At 48.3% G+C, this 19,752-nt stretch overlaps 1 long non-coding RNA gene across 1 annotated transcript in view; it reads right to left on the bottom strand.

Annotated features, from left to right (window-relative positions):
- The window catches only part of LOC124507806 (uncharacterized), a 277,191-nt gene that overhangs the window by 29,780 nt on the left and 227,659 nt on the right, over positions 1-19,752 (bottom strand). Inside the window, exons 7-8 of the long non-coding RNA XR_006961129.1 lie at positions 10,151-10,317; positions 1,109-1,540 (exon numbers count right to left, since the gene is read on the bottom strand). This is a non-coding gene — a long non-coding RNA (uncharacterized LOC124507806). The remainder of the gene's footprint in view (positions 1-1,108; positions 1,541-10,150; positions 10,318-19,752) is intronic.

Here is a 19,752-nt window from a genome sequence, read left to right as displayed (position 1 = left end):
AGCGAGGGCCTAGGGTCCACACAGGGAGGGCCGTATAGGGCACAAGAGGAATTCTGGATTTTATTCTAGGTGGGGTGGGACTCCACTGAAGGGTTTTGAGCAGGTGAGTCCCAGGATTTGGGTTACATTTTGAAAAGATCTCCCTGGCTGCTGAGAGAGGAGGGAGGGGAGGGTAGAAGCCAGGCCCGTTTGGAGGCAGGCTACTGCAGTGGTCCAGGCAGAAGGGGGAGGCAGTCTGGTCTGTAAAGTCACTGGAAGAGGGGATGAGAAGGGGTGAAATGGACACACATTTTGAAGGAAGATATCACCGGATTTGCTAATGGACACATCTACCAGTTGATTTTTTAACCTCACAAAAGATGTTTCCAACAAACGTTGAACCCTTGCCCAAATTCAACCCTGATCTCTACAGAGGGTGGCAATGTGTGTGGTGGAAAGTGGGAGAGACCCAGGGCAAGCCAGCTCCCTCACACGCCAGGCAGGGGTCTGTCTCATCCTCGTGGCAGAGAAGGAAGGGCCTGGAAAGCAGGCATCGCCCCTTCCTTCCCACCTCGCCTGCCCTGCCCCTGCAAGAAAGATATGAGGTTCACAAGAATAAGCCACTGGCTGGAAAGACCCTTTCAAAAAGGAGTTCGAGAAAGTCTAGAGACTTCTAAAAGGGCTGTCGGGGAGATCACACCCATTTGCATGGGCAAGTTTGGGTATTTTGGTCATTCACTTCATGACACGACTTTGTGGCCACAGCCTCTCCTCCTGCACAAGTCAGTTCTCTAAGGGGCCTTTTCTGTCAAAAAGAAACCACCGCTGGGGCTGCTTTGAGACAGACTTTAGGGGGAGTTTCATGCTCCATGAGACTCAGTGGTGAAAGGGTCAAGAGTCTGTTTCAACACAAGTGGCCAGATGATTAGATCAACATCCAAACCCAGGCCTATAATAATGGTTTCCTTTCTTTTCTTTTCTCTTTTTTTTTTCCTCTTCTCTTCCTTTCTTTTTTCTTTTGGATAAACAGGTACATAGACACTATGGGTCAGGCAGTGTTCTAATCATTGTATAAAATATTTAGTTACATGAGGTTAAGAACGACCATCATCCTTCATTCAATACTCACCACACCTTTGCCGAGCATTTTGCAGACGAGGCCAGTGAGTCACAGAAGAGCTAAATGACTTGCCCAGGCCCTATACCTAGTAACAGTGGAGCCGAGATTGGAACCTGGGACTTCTGGCTCTGGAATTTGGGCTCTTAACCACCGTACTAGCCCAACACAGCCCAACACTGGCTGTGCTTTGGCGGAAGTCTGTGTATCCATTCGAAACGTTTTCCGCTGCAGATGAAAGACAACTTGGAGTGACGTAAAGAAGCGGCCATTGTTTCAATAACAGAAAGTCTGGATGTAGACTCCTGTCTTGGGCTGGTGGAACAGCTCAACCGTGCTATCAAAGATCCAGGCTTTTTCTGTCTTATCTGCTCTGGCATTTCATTCTGTTGACTTGTCTCCTCATGCTTGCAAGATGGCTGCTACACCTCCAGGTATCTTACCCTAGATCCAGGCAGGAGAAAAAGATAAGAATGAGCCTCCTTTGTGGGACACTTTGTCTTTTTAGTTGGAAAGTTGCCCACTCCCTAGCACATTTCCTCTCACGAAATTAGACTTGCCCGCCATTTCTATATCTGGTTTATACCAATTTTGATTCATCTCATCCAGCTGGGATTGGAAACCATCTTCCCTGAGGCCCGGGCCCTCTTCCATACCACCTCCACATATCACAGTTCTATGCGGTGGGGAGGCAATGGCTATTGAGGAGAAAACGCATACCATTTGCCACAGTGGGTTTTCCTCTCCCCCTTCCACATGGGCACATGGCAGCTCAAAGTCGCAAAGTCAAGACTACGTGACTAGTGAAATGGTAGACCCAGAATATTAACCTCGATCCGGCAGACTAAGTCACCAGCTCTTAACTATGGTGTAGTATGTTGTTGAGTGGAGTCAAGAACGGATGGGCACACATTTGGCTTTATCACTAATAGTTGTGGAAGCTTGGGAAACTTAGCCAGCCTCCCTAAGCCTCGAACTTCTTATCTCTAAGAAGCCGCCATTGTGGTTAGCAATGGTACCTCACCAGAGGGTGGCTATGAGGGTAAATGAATGAATGTATGTAAAGAACCTGACAACACTAAGCCATCGATAATTCCTGGCTGTTATCCGTGTTGTCCCTTATTATTGCTGTTGCTATCTTAATGCCATGAGACTCTGTAGACACAACGCGCTTGTCCTCGAATGAAATACCACTTGGGGCATCCCTGGCTGACGTGGTGGTACTGACTAGTGGGTGGACTTGAGAGTAAGGAGAAGGTGTTCACTGTAACACTGAGTATGGTTTCAAAGCCCTGATGTTTGCCTTGCTTGAATTTAGTGATCCAGGTCCTGGCCACTCAAAATACGGGTCCACCATCTACAAAGCACAACAGTTGTTCTCAGGACATGCAGAAGTCCAGAGGTCTTCAAAGTTCCTTTCAGCAATACAACCGGAGGATGCTAACCAGAAGGAGAAGCTAATAACTCCCAAACCAGGGGCTATTTAGAGGATTAACTGTGTTAGTGGCATTATAACTACTAAAAGTACTGAATAAATGTGAAAAAATAAAGCTTTGGCAATTTCTTACAAGGCAACAATAGTCTTACCATGGGATGCAGCGATCATGTTCCTGGGATCTACCCAAATGAGTTGAAACTTATGCCCTCTCAAAATCCTGCACACAACAGGACACCTGGGTGGCTCAGTTGGTTAGGTGTCTGACTTCGGCCTACGTCATGATCTCCCCATTCCCGAGTTCAAGCCCCGCGTCGGGCTCTGTGCTGACAGCTCAGAGCCTGGAGCCTGTTTCAGATTCTGTGTCTCCCTCTCTCTCTCTGCCCTGCCTCTCTTTAATAAATAAATAACGTTAAAATAAAATTGAAAAAAGAAGAAAGAGGGGCGCCTGGGTGGCGCAGTCGGTTAAGCGTCCGACTTCAGCCAGGTCACGATCTCGCAGTCCGTGAGTTCGAGCCCCGCGTCAGGCTCTGGGCTGATGGCTCAGAGCCTGGAGCCTGTTTCCGATTCTGTGTCTCCCTCTCTCTCTGCCCCTCCCCCGTTCATGCTCTGTCTCTCTCTGTCCCAAAAATAAATAAACGTTGAAAAAAAAAAAAAAGAAGAAGAAGAACGAAGAAACCTGCACACAAATGTGTATACCAGCTTCACTTCTAATTGCTAAAACTTGGAAGCAACCAAGGTGCCCTTTAGGAGGTAAATAGATACAAAAACTGTGCTACATCCAGACAAAGGAAATTATTCAGCACTAAAAAGAAATGAAGCATCAAGCCACATAAAGACATGGAGGGGACTTAAATGCATATTTACTGAGTGAAAAACGCCTAACAGAAAAGGCTACATACTGTATGAGTGAAACCGTATGATATTCTGGAAAAGGCCAAACTACGGAGGCAGCTAAAGATCAGTGAGGCTGCCAGGGGTTTGGGAGGAAGGAGGGACAGACGGACAGGTGGAGCACAGAGGATTTTTAAGATGGCACAACTCTTCTGCACGACAATGTCATGGTGGGTACGTGACATTTTGCACTGGTCAAAAATCCACAGAACCATGCAACGGAAAGAGTGGACCCTGAATATAAAGTATGGCCTTTCATTCATCATAATGTATTAACATTGGGTCATAAGTTGTAGCGAATGTACCACGTGAACGCAAGATGTTAACAATATGGTGGGGGCAGGGGGCTGGTATATAGGAACGCTCTACTTTCTACTCGATTTTTTATAAACCTAAAATTTCTCTCAAAAATAGTCTATTGGGGGGCGCCTGGGTGGCGCAGTCGGTTAAGCGTCCGACTTCAGCCAGGTCACGATCTCGCGGTCTGTGAGTTCGAGCCCCGCGTCAGGCTCTGGGCTGATGGCTCGGAGCCTGGAGCCTGTTTCCGATTCTGTGTCTCCCTCTCTCTCTGCCCCTCCCCCGTTCATGCTCTGTCTCTCTCTGTCCCAAAAATAAATAAACGTTGAAAAAAAAATAGTCTATTGGGGCGCCTGGGTGGCTTAGTCGGTGGAGCATCTGACTTCAGCTCAGTTCACGACATCATAGTTCATGGGTTCAAGCCCTGGGTCGGGCTCTGCGCGAACAGCTTAGAGCCTGGAGCCTGCTTCGGATTCTGTGTCTTTCTCTCTCTTTCCCTCCCCTGCTTGTGCTCATTCTCTCTCTCTCTCTCTCACAAAAATAAAAAAATAATAATAAACGTTTAAAAAATATAAAAAAAAAATAATAAAGTCTATTGGGGCACCTGGCTGTCTCAGTCAGAAGAGCACACAACTCTTGGTCTTAGGGTGGTGAGTTCGAGCCTAAGGGATTACTTAGTATAGGGATTACTCAAATAAATAAAACTTAGTAAGTTTATTAATGAATAAATGAATGAATGAATTTTTTATTAGTTTTCTTTATTTTTGAGAAGCAGAGAGAGACAGAGCGTGAGTGGCGGAGAGGCAGAGAGAGAGAGGGAGACACAGAATCCGAAGCAGGCTCCAGGCCCCGAGCTGTCAGCACAGAGCCCGATGCGGGGCCCGAACGCAAGAACAGTGAATTCAGGACCTGAGCTGAAGTCCGATGCTCAACGAACTGAGCCACCCAGGCGCTCCAGTAAGTCTATTAATTTAAATATCTGTATCTATATTGCTAGGCAGATAGATAAAGTTTAACAACTTTCATATCTTTTGATCCAAGGATTCCACTTCTGAGATTCTCTTGAGATACAGGACATACTAGAAGGAAAACTTCATTTACAGAAGAGAAGAGAGTAAGCAGCCTGAAGTTGCTCCCCGGCACCCACATGGATAAAAGCAAATTAAAAAAACGGTAGTTGAAAGTGTTCGGAAGTAACACAGACAATGCTTGCAGAAAAATGCCCATGGGGAAAAAAGTAAGAGCTTCCTAAGATAACCATGGGAAAAACTTTGTATAAAACAACACAAATGGTTTCCAGCACCTTGATAATGCAATTGTTCTCACGCTATCTGGGGCCATGAGATTATGGATAGCTTTTTTCCTTCTTTTTCCAATTTCTTCTAATATTTTACATATGTACATTTATTTAAATATATTTAAAGGTCTATGAATCGTTTAGCAAGGGGAGAAATGACAAGAGCTGGTCGGTGTTCTTACTACTTGGATAAATTGTAAGTCATTTGGGTAACTCACTGAAAGTCACATTGCTACACAGCTGGGGTTGCAGACATTTATCCAAAGCACTTGCCATCTGAAGCTGGGGCTTAGTCAAAAAGATACTATTTAGAGACAGTATAGTCACCCTGGGATGCCGAGCACACAAAGATATGTGGGAAACAGAAATTCAGATGCCGAGCATACAAAGATATATGGGAAGCAGAAATTCAGAGACCAAGAGAGAAGGTTAAGAATCTTACTCACTCACTCACCCACACAGCAAGCCTTTATTTACTAACTGTTTACTAGAAGCCAGGCACGGGGTCGGGAGGAGGCACTTCTAAATAAAATCAAACCTCGGACCTTTACTTAAGAACTTCTGGTCCAGTCTCCCCAGAATCCCATATTTCCACACTAAATACGTTTAAATGGTGGAAAAGCCCACTAACTGTATAAAAACCAGCATAAACTGGGACTCAGCATGTGGTTCCCCTAAGCTGTCTCAACACACTGCCTCTCCGGAGGGCAGGAACCAGCCCTACAACCTGCAAGATAACTACCTCCCCATGCTTCTTCACTTACACTGACTTTTATTTTTAATGTTTATTTATTTTGAGGGAGAGAGAGTGAGTGAGTGAGTGAGTGAGAGGAGGGGAAGGGCAGAGAGAGAGAGAGGGAGGGAGGAGAGAAAGAATCCCAAACAGGCTCCACTCTGCCAGCGCATCGCCCGACATGGGGCTCGAACCCACGAACTGTGAGATCATGACCTGAGCCAAGATCAAGAGTCGGATGTTCAACCGTCTGAGCCACCCAGGCACCCCCCACTTAAGCTGACTTTTTAGGGTCAGGAAATTTACTTCTGATTGTACCTCCCACCCCAGCCCCACAACATCAAGCATTTCAGATCAAGTATCTGTGAATCATAGGTCAGGTTGAGTCATTCTTAAAATTTCCAGGCTGTGAATTAAAACTCTATTGATCACTTGGCAGTGGATCAAACAGACAAGAGACAATGTGACTTGCTCTGCAGGTATCTGTAACAATGCAAAGCGGATTTGCAAGTATTGTATTGAAATGGAGGTGGGGGTGGGATGGGCGGACAACTTTGCAGGGAGTGAGGGCTGGTAAATGGATGGGGCCCTCAGTTCCCTTACCCTCTGGTTTCAGATAAGTATCACGCTGATGGTTGTCTCTCCATTCACCGCGCTGCCTTTTTGTTTCATTTTGGTTGATGTGAACTACATTTATGGTAGGCTTTTGGCAACTGCTACAGATTCAGAGCCTATAAAATTGTTTTCCAGGGAAAAGGGAAGGGAGGGCTTGAGCACCTCCTACGGGGTCTCATTACGTCTCTTAGATGGGGCAGGGCTCGGCGGCTGGGTGGCCCCGTCGGCTAAGCGTCCGACTTCGGCTCGGGTCATGATCTTGCGGGCTCGTGGGTTCAAACCCCGCCTCGGGCTCTGTGCTGACAGTTCAGAGTCTGGAGCCTGCTTTGGATGCTGCGTCTCCCTCTCTCTCGGCCCCTCCCCCGCTCATGTTCTCTCTCTTGCTCTCACTCTCTCACTCAAAAATAAATAAACATTAAAAAAAATTAAAAAAAAGACGGAGCAGGGTAGGAAGGGGAGGCTGCTCAAGTTCTCTGCCCAAGAAGCTCTCGGGGGAAGAGTCCCCCAGACGGGTACCAGCCTGCACACAAGGGACAATCAGAAACAGCAGCTCACAGAGGGTGGAAAACAGCAGGAAAGCTGACCCCCACAGAGACCTTGCGGGGCCACAGCACCCACACGGTTTTACACCCTCTTACCACGACCTTTCCCCTGCACTATCACACTGCCTCCAGGCCCGTGTGTAATGCCAAAACAAGGGGCCAGAACCGTCACCCCGTGTGGGAAGGCCTGGCTGGGACCACCAGGGAAACCCACCTGTGTGTGAGTCAGACCCTCGTGTCCTGCGTCTCGAAGCAGGGGTACACGTCAACGCAAGCTTCAGGGCCCAGGCGGGAAACTCTACCTCTGAATCATGACCGCACAGAACCTTCTCTGGGCCTCCCTTGGAACCCACTGAGGGTCTTTACCGGGAGCGAGGGCGGCTGCACAAGTCTCATGTGAAAAGGTGATCTGAGGGGTTTTGGTGGTCTTTTTGGTCAGTTCACAAGATGAACTAGGTGCAGGTGACGCAGCTCAGAAACGCCAGAGAAACACGAGCGAGTGTGGTTTTTAACTTTCTTTTTTGGTGGCTATTCGGCTAATTTGAAGTCATAGTATTAACAGATGGAAACCCAGAGAAGGTTAGTGACTTGTCTAAGAACTAGACAAGCCTGGAGGGACAGCTCAGGGGCCCACAGTCTCCTTCCCCAACCCCACGCTGCCTCGCTTAGAACCAAAAGATCACACAAAGCAAAGGGGACAAGAGTATCCATTTTAATTGGATCATAAAGTAACAGGCAAGAAGAGTAAGATGCAAAGGCAGGACACTATGGACTTTGTGACTTCTACTCAGCTAAAAGCTCTGGGCTAAATCTCTATTTAAAATTCTGTAAATCTATTTCAATTAAAATACAACAAAGTATATTTAATCACTTGAAACTTCAAACGTTAAAGTATTAAAAAAATTTTTTTAATGTTTATTTATTTATGAGGCACAGAGAGAGACAGAGCATGAGCAGGAGAGGGGCAGAGAGACAGGGAGACACAGAGTCCAAAGCAGGCTCCAGGCTCTGAGCCCGACACGGGGCTCAAACTCACAAACCGTGAGATCATGACCTGAGCCGAAGCTGGATGCTTAACTGACTGAGCCACCCAGGAGCCCCTCCAGTGTATTTTAAAATTGCCTCTTCCCCATCTTGACACACAGTGAAGAGTAAGCTAATATGTTCTACATAGGAATCCTGGGGCAGTGTGTGTGTAAGCCCTATAAATCACAGTCTAATAGCTGAGAAAGGCTCACTGAGCCCATTGTGCAGATGAGAAAAAACAGGTCCAAGGAGAGGCAATGACCTGCCCAAGGAAATTCAGTGGGCCACCATCACAGCCAACACTGTATCTCACATCACTCGCTACAGAGACCTGTGCAACTCCCCATGCCCCGTGTACTTCCCTAGCTTCTGCAGACAAAGGAATTCAGGTCCGTCTGGCAATCCTTAGCATTTCACATGATTCCGTCTACTGGTCTGGCATAATCTGCAAGGCAGCTGGCTGATTTTCATGAAATGTGTTGTAGCTACCAAAAGATATAGCAGTGGGCACGGTTAGTTTTTCAACATGTACATAAGGGATCCCAAACTGTAGCGCTCATGAAAGCAGATGACGAATTTATTTATTTGGGGTGCCTGGGTGGCTCAGTCGGTTAGGCATCTGACTTTGGTTCAGGTCATGATCTCGCGGTTTGTGAGTTTGAGCCCCGCGTCAGGCTCTGTGCTGACAGCTCAGAGCCTGGAGCCTGCTTCGGATTCTGTGTCTCCCTCTCTCTCTGCCCCTCCCCCCCCCCCTCTCTCTCTCTCTCTCTTTCTCTCTCTGTCAAAAATAAATAAAACATTTAAAAAAGGAAAAAAAAGAATTTATTTATTTGATGCAAATAAAAGGTATATCCATACGATGTAATAAAACTGGGTGGCAGTTACAAAGAATAAGGCAGCTGCCAGGGATAGCACTCTTGGGTATATTGATGAGTGGGAAAAGGCAAGTGACTGGTTTATCAAGGGCTACAAAAACAGTTATGTGTGTGCACATACACATAAATACATTAGAAATGTCTACAAGCATGTGCCCCAAAGAAATAACCCAAGTGGAGTTGATAAAGAAACAAGGATAGGGACCCAGTGATTAAAAAGAACTTTAGTTTTATTTGAAAAGCTTTTTTTTTTTCAAGGTGATAACATTCATTTACTGTTTGTGTAATAATGACTGATTTTTTACAAAAAGAGAAAAATAGGGCTTTATTCATGTACCTACATACCCGACCTGCTACTTGAGCACCTGCCACTCCCGGGTGAGAGGAAAGATTGCTTGGTTCATGTCATGAGGCAGGTGACATGTGCTGTGGGGACGGAAGGAAACAGTACAGGGATTTCTGTGTTCCAGGGGAGATTCAGAGGCTGAAACAGAGTCCTCGGCAAAATTCTGTCAAGGCCTGCCATCTTGAACACAGTGATGATGACAATGGTTTCCAAATGGGCAAAACTCTGGCAATTTCAAAGGAATTTCAATCGTTTTTGACTTTAGTTAGAGTTCACAACGGAATATGTGACAGCACAAAAGATAGTCTGTGGTTCCCAAAATTTCACCCCCACAGAGGGAGATGGTTTCGGTGCTTTTTAAAGGCACCGACTCTTTGGCTGTTTTTATCGGTACATATGGCTTACTCTGCTAGGCTAGAAATGGCCTCCGCCAAAATTGCTGTTTTGATTTGGATTTCCAAAAATAACTCACGAAAAGCCTATCGTATGAGGAAGATGGTCACACCCAACTCTGGGGAGGAAAAGGAAAAGCATTTGATTTGAATCACTTAAGAGCGGAAACTGAGAGCATGTATCTCCTTGTAGCAACTACTACATAATTATCCATTCTAATGGAATCCTTTCAAAACGAAGGCGGTTCAACAAGAAGTTTAATGGAAAATAAAATTTCAGGACCAACTATTCTGTCAAAGCCACGTTAAATGAAGACAGCTCAGCAGTGACCAAATCCTGCTCACTTATCACGTGTTATGGGTGAGGGGTGGGAGGGGGTGGGTGTTCTCCTACATGGGGGAAACGTGGCAATGTGCTAGGCTCCTCTGTCCACTTCAATGTGTCCTCTAGTCACTGGGCACAGGGATTCAATTCTCTCTGGGTCAGTGTTACTGCTGGGCCTCTCCCCTCTGTCAAGTGTTTTCTGGTCTTCCTAAGAGAAGAAGCCATGGTTAAAAATGCTAGAGATAAAGACAGGGAGAGAAGAGAAGAGGATCCTTACCATCCAACCTGTTCATGAGCACAAAGACAGGTCCCATTCCAGACACAGGCTCGTGGAAGACAGCAGTGATGGAAAATGGTCTTCACCACTTGGGACACTCCTCTGTGTCACTTAGCTGTGTGACCTCTGCTGGGTTACTTAACATCCCCGAGTAGCAGTTCTCTCACCTAAAAAAAAAAAATCATATGTATATAATATATATATATATTATATATACTATATATATTATATATTATATATACTATATATATTATATATTATATATACTATATATATTATATTATATATTATATATATCATACATATTATATTATATATTATATATGTTATACATATATTATATAATATAATGTATATATATACATACACACACGGACACCTGGGTGGCTCAGTCAGTTGAGCGTTTGACTTCGACTCAGGTCATGATCTCACAGTTTGCGAATTCGAGCCCTGCATCGGGCTCACTGCTGTCAGCACAAAGCCCATTTCGGACCCTCTGTCCCCTTCTCTCTGCCCCTCCCCGCTCGTGCTTTCTCTCTCAAAGATAAATAAAACTATGGCATATGTGTGTGGGTCAGCGGTACCAGCAGCACTTGGGAGCTCACCATTAGTGCAGTAGAGCTCCGCCCCACACAGATTAACTTGAAAGAGAATCTGCATTTAACAAGGGTTCCTGGAGATTTGCGTGGGGCTCCAATTTGAGAGACAATGGCTTTGGCCATTCTGCACCAGGTGCCCCAGTCAACAGAACATGATGTAACAGCTGCCCTTGGGAGAGAAGCAGAGTCCCCAGAGGGCCACCTCTGGTGGGCACATTTCTGAAGACCATCCCAGATTGCTGTCCAGTCTTCCTGCTTCCTGCTTGCAGACAGGGGAATCAAGGCAGAGCTGGGAGCCCCCTGAAACTGAAGGATTCTCCACCAACAGGGCCAGACCACCCTGGGGTCCACAGCCATGTCACCACAGATGTCCCCCTATCATCAAATGTGTCCAGAAAAGGCCCTGAGTGCAGAGAGGACAACGTCAGCAACTAACAGTAAGTGGCAAATGAGAACGGCGGCCGAGAAACTCAGAAGAAATGGGTTGGACGACAGACCATCTTCTCTTCCCTGATTCTGGCCTAAATCAAGGTGCTTTTGTGCTAGAAGACACAACCACCTGATACAGTAGGAAAAGAAATGTTAGACACACACAGGGGTTTTGCTGTCTATGCACAGACCATCTCTAGCATCGCAGACGAGACACTTTTGATATTGACTCCCTCCCGGAAGGGAAACCTGTAGGCTGAGGAGCTGGACATTGAGGGAGGGAGAGGAGGAAGAAGAAAAGGAAGGAGGGAAAAAGAGGGAGGGACATTGAAATTAAAAAAGTAAAAATAAAGTTAAAAGATAGTTGAGTCTGTTGTTATGCAGAGTGACGTTTAAAAGTCCTCCTAGAGGATATTCTGGCCATGAAACCATGTTTTTTACCTAAAACCACACTGCTGAGCTTATGATCCTTTGTTCAGACCTCACACCCACCACACTTATGTCTGAAAATGCTCACATGGAGAAATCCGGCAAGGACGTGTCCCGGGGCGGCAGAGAGCGACCTTGTTTATTTGCTCCCAAACCAACAGACACTAGAGCTAACCCAGCCTCTCAAAATCCCAGTGGCTCCGGACTCCAGTCCATTTGGCTTAGTTAGGCAAGGGAGAATCTCTTCCAGAAGGTTCTAAAGCCCGGGTTTCCAGAGACTTCCCGTGACTAAATGGAATTGGGGGACACAATGCTTATACTTTGGGTGTGTGTGTGTATGTGGGAACCCAGGGAAGAGACGAAACAGGCTTGCATTCTGGAATGCGCAGCACTGACTATGCTCAGTTTATAAAGCACTTCCTAAATCCTTGCGGGGAGGAAATATAATAGAAACCTGATTTAACGGGGGCAGACCGAGGCCCGGTAAGGTTTCATGGTAGAACCAGGAGCTAAATGTCCCAGTCTCCCCAGCCACCTTCCAGCAATGACCCCCACATCTACCACCTGCTGGAGGCCTTACACTCTATCTTTACGGTTGGTTTCTTTTCTTTTCCTTCCTTCCTCCCTCCCTCCCTCCCTCCCTCCCTCCCTCCCTCCCTCCTTCCTCTTTTGTTTTTTTTTCAGTCTGTTTCTTTACAAAAAATATCACTGGGTCCTCAGCTGAAAATTTATTCTACTGATAAGGAGAGTAATGGCAGTGTTCCCTCAGGCTATGGAGCTACGACTGATGATGTATAGTTGGATGGATAGAAGGCCAGCGTTGGAGTCAGAATCTCTTAGGTCAAATTGTATCTTTGCTACTCATAGCCATCTGACATTTGGGAAGCTGACCTCTCTGAGCCTCTGGTCTCTTCATTTTTAGAAACGGCAACAGCCACAGCTAATAATATTTATCAAATGGGAACTGTGTGTGTACTCTTAAGCCAGTGTTATTCTAAGTAAGCGCTTTGTATTTCTTAACTCCTTAGCATACTGTTATTATGCCCTGTGTACACATGAGAAAGCTGAGGCACAGAAAGGTGAAGTAACTTGCTCAAGGCCACACAGCTAAGCGATGGCAGCACTGGGATTCTACAGGTGGTCTCCAGGCTGGAGCCTGGGCTTTAACCATAACAGAAATGCTCCCACAGGGCCGGCAGGAGGGCTATGTGAGATCAAAGGAATAAAATGCTTACCGGGCCATCCGACACAGAGCAAGCACTCAATAAATTGTAACTATTAGGTACCATTTAGAAATTAATTTCTTTGGTTAGGCAGACACGCCAGGGTTACTACAGTATGAACGTGTCTAATGAGAAGCTGCTGCCTATGGTGGCACTAGTCCCTGACAGGTGTTCTTTCGCACCTGCCTTCGGCTGGCACTCTGGGCAGGCGATTTTGGTGCTCTGCCCTGGAATCTCCATATTGGCCTCTCACACGGGGCGCCCACAACAGGAACCCAACTCGGGGCAGCTAGGATGGGCACAGGTCTGACGTCCGCCTGGCAAGAACGATGGCAGACTCTGGAATGAGTTGGACGGACCGAATCCCCAAGGCGATGGCCTCGTGCTGGTTGACTCACTGCTTTAGAAATTCTCTGAAGTCGGCTAATTGCACAGAGTCAGGGGGAAGGATTCTTTCCCTAGAAGAGGCAGCACGAGTCAAAAAATGGGCAAAATTAAAGATCTGGTGTGGACGAAGAGCCAACCGGTGGCTGAATAAGCAGCCAGCCACCACTCTCTTCCTCCTTATTCAGCTCTTCCCGGTTCTGTTCGGGTACTTGGAAGAGGCACGTGGTGGCCACGGCAACCCTACTGTCTCTGTCAGGGACTGGTGTAGGGAGGACCCCTGGCCCCATCTGGCCAACCAGGGGAAGTCTCCTGGGGACTTCCGGGGAAATTCTGCTCCCTGATAGAAGATAAGAGAGTTGCGGAAAGGACTTCCTTTTCCGATTGGGCATTCTTCCTGCTGGAAATTCTGGTGTGCTAAGGTGAAGTCTGCGGCAGAAAAGAGCATCTCAAGAGATGCTAATCCAGTGTCCTGACACGCTGGGGCGGTCGGACGCATGCTTATGGATGCATCTGACAACACCAGGTGCTGGGAGGCCATGGGGAGACAGAACCCCCTGAGCATTGCACTGGTGGATGTGTAAACTGGTACAGTCATTCTGGAAAACAATCTGGCAGTACTTGTGAAATTAAATATGAGTATGCCCGATGACTCATCCATCCCAGCCCTGGGTCTGTACCAAAGAAACTCTCCCACACTCCCCATGGGCACAGGTGCGAGGTGTCATTGCAGACTTGGCTGGGCTGCCCTAGTGTCCATCTGCAGGGACAAGAGAAGTGAACAGGGCAGGATCTGCAGCGACGGAAGGGCAGACGCAGCCCTCTTATGAGCTAAGTGTAAACCGTGCACCAAGACTGGATCTCAAAAAGAGAGTATTGAGTGAAAAAAAGACAAGAAGGAGATCCGTAAGAGAACCCCATGCGTCTAAGTTAAAAGGCACCCAATCACAGCCCTACAGTAAGTCCACACGTGCGGCACACGGCAAATACTGGAGTGGGTGCCTATGAGGAGTGAAGGGAACACAGCGGGAAAGAACGCAACAAGGAGGAGAGGGGTCTTTCAGAGGCCAGAGGTAATGTGCCTTGAATGGAGGAAGCTTCCATAACAATTCAAGAGAAAAATATGCCACTGGATTCGGAGTCATTCCCGTGACTGATTCCTACTGGCTGTGGGCCCCTCGGCAGGTAACTTACAGCCTCAGTTTCCCCACTGCGAAAGCAGATGTGAAGAACTGCCCTACGGAGAAGTGGGTGCAGAGCCTGAATCTGGAATGCAGCAACAGGATGGCAACTAAGGACTCAGCTTTCTTGTCTGTAAAATGGGGATTACTACATTACCCATCCGGTACCGTTATGATGGGGTTTAAATGAGATGTGACACGGGCAGGACAAAAAGCACAACGACGACACTGTTTGGCACATTTGGGAGGCAGGGAGCACGTCCTTCCGGGAGCTCGGGCTCGTACCAGGCGCTGTGCCGGGGGCTCGGCAGCACACCCCACCCTCACTGGGTGCAGCACCCGGGGGCATGAGACCTAAAAGCAGCCCCCGCCCCTCGCCGCAAGGTGCCTATGATGTCCTGGGCACCATCCTGAGAGAGAGGGCACTTCAGGCTGCCTTTACGTGCCCCCATCTTGGGCACCTGGGGCCCTACAAATCCACTTGTAGATTTCTTTTTTCTTTTCTTTTGTGCCACAGATCAATTTTTAACTGGCTAAGGCAGGTTACCAGAAAGAGAAGAGACGAGAAGAAGAAACTGTCATAACTCCCCTGCTCTGCCACCAAGTAGGCAAATCTTCATTTTTTCCGACAAAGTGCTACTTTCTTTCTATAACTTTCCGTCATCCAGGAAGGACGCAGCGCTGTATGTGACTGTCACACCACGGATTGCCACTGCTCTCTAACACCTCTTCTCCATCCCTCAGATGCCTAGGAAAGATTCAGTGGCGCTGAAGTACCACGTACTGGGTGGCAACGGGTGCCATCTTGCTCCCAATTTTGCTCCTACAAGTGCCCTGGCTTTGAAACACGCCTTCCTGCAAACCAGCACCCTCCCTCCTGGAGCATGTCTTTGAAACACATTCCCCAAATAGGGACGCGGGTCAAAGCGATGCTTTGGTAGCTCGTGACAAATCGTTTTTCCAAAAGACCAATCTATGCGGCCACATGCAATGGACGCATGTGCCGGGCCGCCCACAAATTCTCAGAACAAATGCCCAAACCCATTACTCTCATGTCTGGCAACCTGCAGGGAGCGGGAGGCCACAGTCACACTCTGAGTCTCGGGGAAGGTGGACTTTTCCCCGAGGCCACTGATGCTCTAACCTTCCATCTCTGTCCACGAGCGCTCACAACTTTAGAAAGAGGTTTTCTGCACATAACGCGGTCTCCTTCACACAGGCCAGCCTGAGGAGTGGGCAAAGGGACAGTGGGAGAGTTGCGGGTGGGAGGTCAGCCTAAGGCCTCCAGGAAAGAAGGGAAAACAGAGGAATAACAAATGGGAATGTTTGCACGAAAACGTGCCATTAAAAACTCCTACTCTGTGGTGCTATTGGTCACCCCTGGAAAAGTCTCCAGCACCCCGGGCTTTATGCGGGCTGGGGCCTCCAGAGAGCACCCCTCTGCTCTGGCTAATGCCTGGTGCGGTTCTTCCAGATGAGCCGAAACCTGATTTCACCCGGGAAGCACACCTCCTAAAGCGGATGGGCTCATCCTGCCCAGACCTCCTGGATTCTCTCATTCCAGAGATGAGCCCAGCAATGGCCTGAGCAACGGACTGCTTCAGTAGCTACGCTTGGACTCAAAGTATAATGCGGACATACACCCAGACGGTGCTAGCCGTGAACGGAAAGTCCAGCCTGGGAGGGGGAGAGGCAGGCTGCAGGCCCGTAAAAGCGAGACAGAGGGCCTAAGTGACTGCGCTTGGGTTTTCCCCTTCCACTCCCTAGCCCCGCACCGCCGATCCAACCGATTCTTTGATAACTTATTTCTCAAATGCCTGTGATCACCTAGTCACTGAGGTGAGGAATTGCAACACCAAGGCCATTCCTTGACGGGAGGACTGACTTAGGGAGTTGAGACTCTAACATGAGGAATGTTAGATACCATGAGGAATGAAGTCAAAGATAACAAAACAAGACAGTCAAAGATTGATCGCATGCGAGCACTGAGTAGTCTGCGATCGGGGGGCAGGTCGCTGTGGGCTGCGAAGGAAGTCCTCTGAGAGCCTGATGACCAGAGCCTGGTGGGGGGAGGGTGTGGGCAGGAGAGGAGGCCTGTGATCCAGGCCGGGAGCCGGGAAGGTGGGCAGCACGCTCAGGCGCCAACGAGGAGCTCCTTGAGGTTAGAACAGAAAGAAAACATCTGGAAATCCGGGGAGGCTGCGTCGGGGCCTGAAGAGTGAGACGCCGGAAGTCAGGGAGAAGAGCCCGCGCTGGGAAAGAGAAAGTGAAGATGGCGTGAAGCGGGACAGCTGCTGGGAGAAGCTGATGAGGAGATGAGTCGGGGGACAGCCCTCAGGATGGCCTGGGAAAGAGCCCGGTTAGCAGAGAGGCACGCGGTGCCAGAGCATCCAGGCCCCGCCTGCCAGCACGGCAGACATCACCCACCCATCAGAGCACACTTTCCTCAAGAGCCCAGATGGGACCTCAGAGTGTGTGGCCGCTTGGGGCTCCAGGAAGACCCCACCCATCGATGCAGGGTGGGATTCCATCTCTGCCTTGCAGGTTGTATCAATCAGGAGCAGCAATATTACGCTGCACTAACATTGCCTCACAGTTCAGTGGCTGAAAACAGCAGAAGTTGGGGTGCCTGGGGAGCTCGGTCGGCTAAGCGTCCGACTTCGGCTCAGGTCACGATCTCGCAGTTCGTGGGTTCGAGCCCCGCCATCAGGCTTTGTGCTGACGGCTCAGAGCCTGGAGCCTGCCTCGGATTCTGTGCCTCCTTCTCTCTCTGCCCCTCACACTCTGCCTGTCTCTGTCTCTTAAAAATGAATAAGCATTTTTAAAAAATGGAAAATACTTAAGAACATTTATTGAGTGCCAAACATCCTAAAAATATTACCATTTCTTTTGGCCCTTTGATCAGCCCTGTGGGGTAGTAGGTACCCTTATTCCCATTTTACCAATGAGCAATTTAGGGCTCAAAGGGGGTTGAGGGCCCCAGACAAGGAAGGAGTGGGCCTGACTCCACTGCACATGCTGTCCTCCAACATCACGACGACATCTTTGCGGCAGGAGAGGAAGGTAGCTATTCCAGAGGCCCGAAGGCACGAAGGCTAAGCGCTAGGGTTCTAGAGGCGAGCTGCCTGGGTGTGTATTCTGGCTCCACGCTCCTGTGCCTCAGTTTCCTCATCCTTGAACCATCATGATACTAACAGTGCCCCCAACCTCACGGCAGTGCCGTGACAACTAAGGGACAAAATGCATGCATAGTCCTTGCGGTGGTTCTAGCACCGAATCCGTGGCCGAAAAATGCAGTTATGATAGTAACATGGCCATCTTACCCCAAGGATGTTGGAGCACGGACAGGCCACAGGCCCCTCAGCCCAAACACCATCTACCTCTCAATAGGACGCTCGGTCTCCTGGGTTAGGTGGCCTGCTGAGTCTGTGTGTGTGCCGGGAGAACAGGCCACACAGCACCAGAGTTAAGGGCCACCCTGCCACAGTCGGACGCCCCAACCGACTGAGCCACCCAGGCGCCCCTTGAAACTAATACATAGTGCCTTTCTGGTCAGACGGGCCTATCTGAGAAGCTTGGTGAAAATGCCACTTCCCAGGCCCCACCCCAGAGCCACTGGGTTAGAAAACCTGGTGGGGGAAGACCAGAGATCTGCATTTTAGCAAGTTTCCCAGGTGGTCATTTGCAAACTGAAGTTCGAAAACCACTGCCAGAAAAAGAAGCCGAGAACAGGGGCTGGGGCAGGCATCCTGGAGCCAGAAGGAGGGTTGCAAAGGTGACCAAAGAAGTGGTGGGGTGGGGGGAACAGAGGACCGCACGTGGCTCCTGTTTTGCATGAGAGCAAATCACTTCTGCCCACGTGTGCCCTGCGTGCTCCACCAGCATAGACATAATTTGCAAAACCCTAACTCACCCTCTGCCAAACCCTTCCCCCAGTCCTGGAAAAACGATACTCGCACTCAACCTGGGACTGCCTTCTCCATCCTGATCTGCAGGAAGAGAACATTTCCAACATACTGGACACACTGCCTGAAGACTCCTATCACCACTGCCAGGAATCGTATTGCAGGAAGGAACATAAGTAGTGCGGTCACCCGGAGGTTTGCTGCAATTAGCTCTCCCTTTGGTTTGTGACAGATCCTAGCTCCTGCAGCGAGCTGTCCTCACTCATCCGCAGGGAAGGAGGTTTCGTTTAATGTCACGCCACACACACAAAAGTGTTGCTGATGTGCATGCGCACACACACAAACGCACCACGCACTGTGTGCAGGTGTATTTAAGCTTCTGCAGTGATTCGAGAAATACAGCCCAACCATCAGGAGTCACCCGGACCATAATGCTGAGTGCTAGTTTCCAAGGTACCAGGAAGGTACCAAGCTAAAAGGGGGCTGGAAAAGGAGAGAACTGATACTTAAGGCCAAGACCTGTGCTGGGGGTTTCTCATGTATGTTTCCCATCAGTCGATCAGGGAGCATATTATCAGCTCCATTCTTCTGATGAGAAAACGAAGACACAGAAAGAACCTGCCCAAGACCCTCTACGATCGAACCCTCACCTGGCTAACCTGAAGATCACGTTCAATACTTACTCAGTGCTGCCTTTAAGTTCGTAAGCTGTAAGCTTGGTGGGGAGGGAGGGGAGAGTTTCTTCCAGAGAGGGGAGCCTATGGAAACTGACCTCTCCAACCAGTGAGAGAGAAGAAATAACTTCTTAACAAACAACTGAACTCACAAGCAATCAACAGTCATTGAGAAGAATAAATCACAGATAAGCAACAGAAAAAAGCAAATCACATTATAATCACATCCTTCCAAAAATAATGGCTGTTACATTCCTAGGCTTTTTCTAGCCAAATACGTATTTTTTCTAACCTACAAATAAAATGATACAATTTTTGCAATTTTATAAAAAATTTTACCCTGCTGGTTTTATGTGAGTAATTAATGATGTTTGTCCGATCCTGATCTTCTGTGAATTTATGTCAATCCATAAATTTCTCTGCAGAGTCTAAGGGGGAAGATGAAACCATTTGCTTCTTTTTGTTTGTTTGTTTGTTTCCTGTAAGGGTCTGTTCAACAGTCACTAGTGCATTTAAGGAAGGGTTATAGAGGGTTCTATCTATACCGGCACTGTGTTTTCATGAATGATGCGGACTTGAAAAACATCCACCCCCACCAAAATTTCAGGTGGGTTTCCTCCTCTCCATAGGCGCAAATGGAGGCTAGGTTTTGCAGCGACTGATAAAATGACCCTTCCCCCGCCCCTCCCCCACTGCAGGGACCAGCCCTCCAAGTGCCCCCCAGGACTCCCTTCCAGCCTTCCCCTAGTTAGGAGAGTGAAAAATAACCTCCTTTCCT

The sequence above is a fragment of the Lynx rufus genome, unplaced genomic scaffold (assembly GCF_022079265.1).
Source record: "Lynx rufus isolate CCGP_SWC_20201006 ecotype Redwood Valley unplaced genomic scaffold, mLynRuf1.p SCAF_12, whole genome shotgun sequence".
Classification (NCBI taxonomy): Eukaryota; Metazoa; Chordata; class Mammalia; order Carnivora; family Felidae; genus Lynx; species Lynx rufus.
Note: the sequence above shows the minus strand (reverse complement) of the source record. Positions and strands in the feature narration are given on the sequence as shown.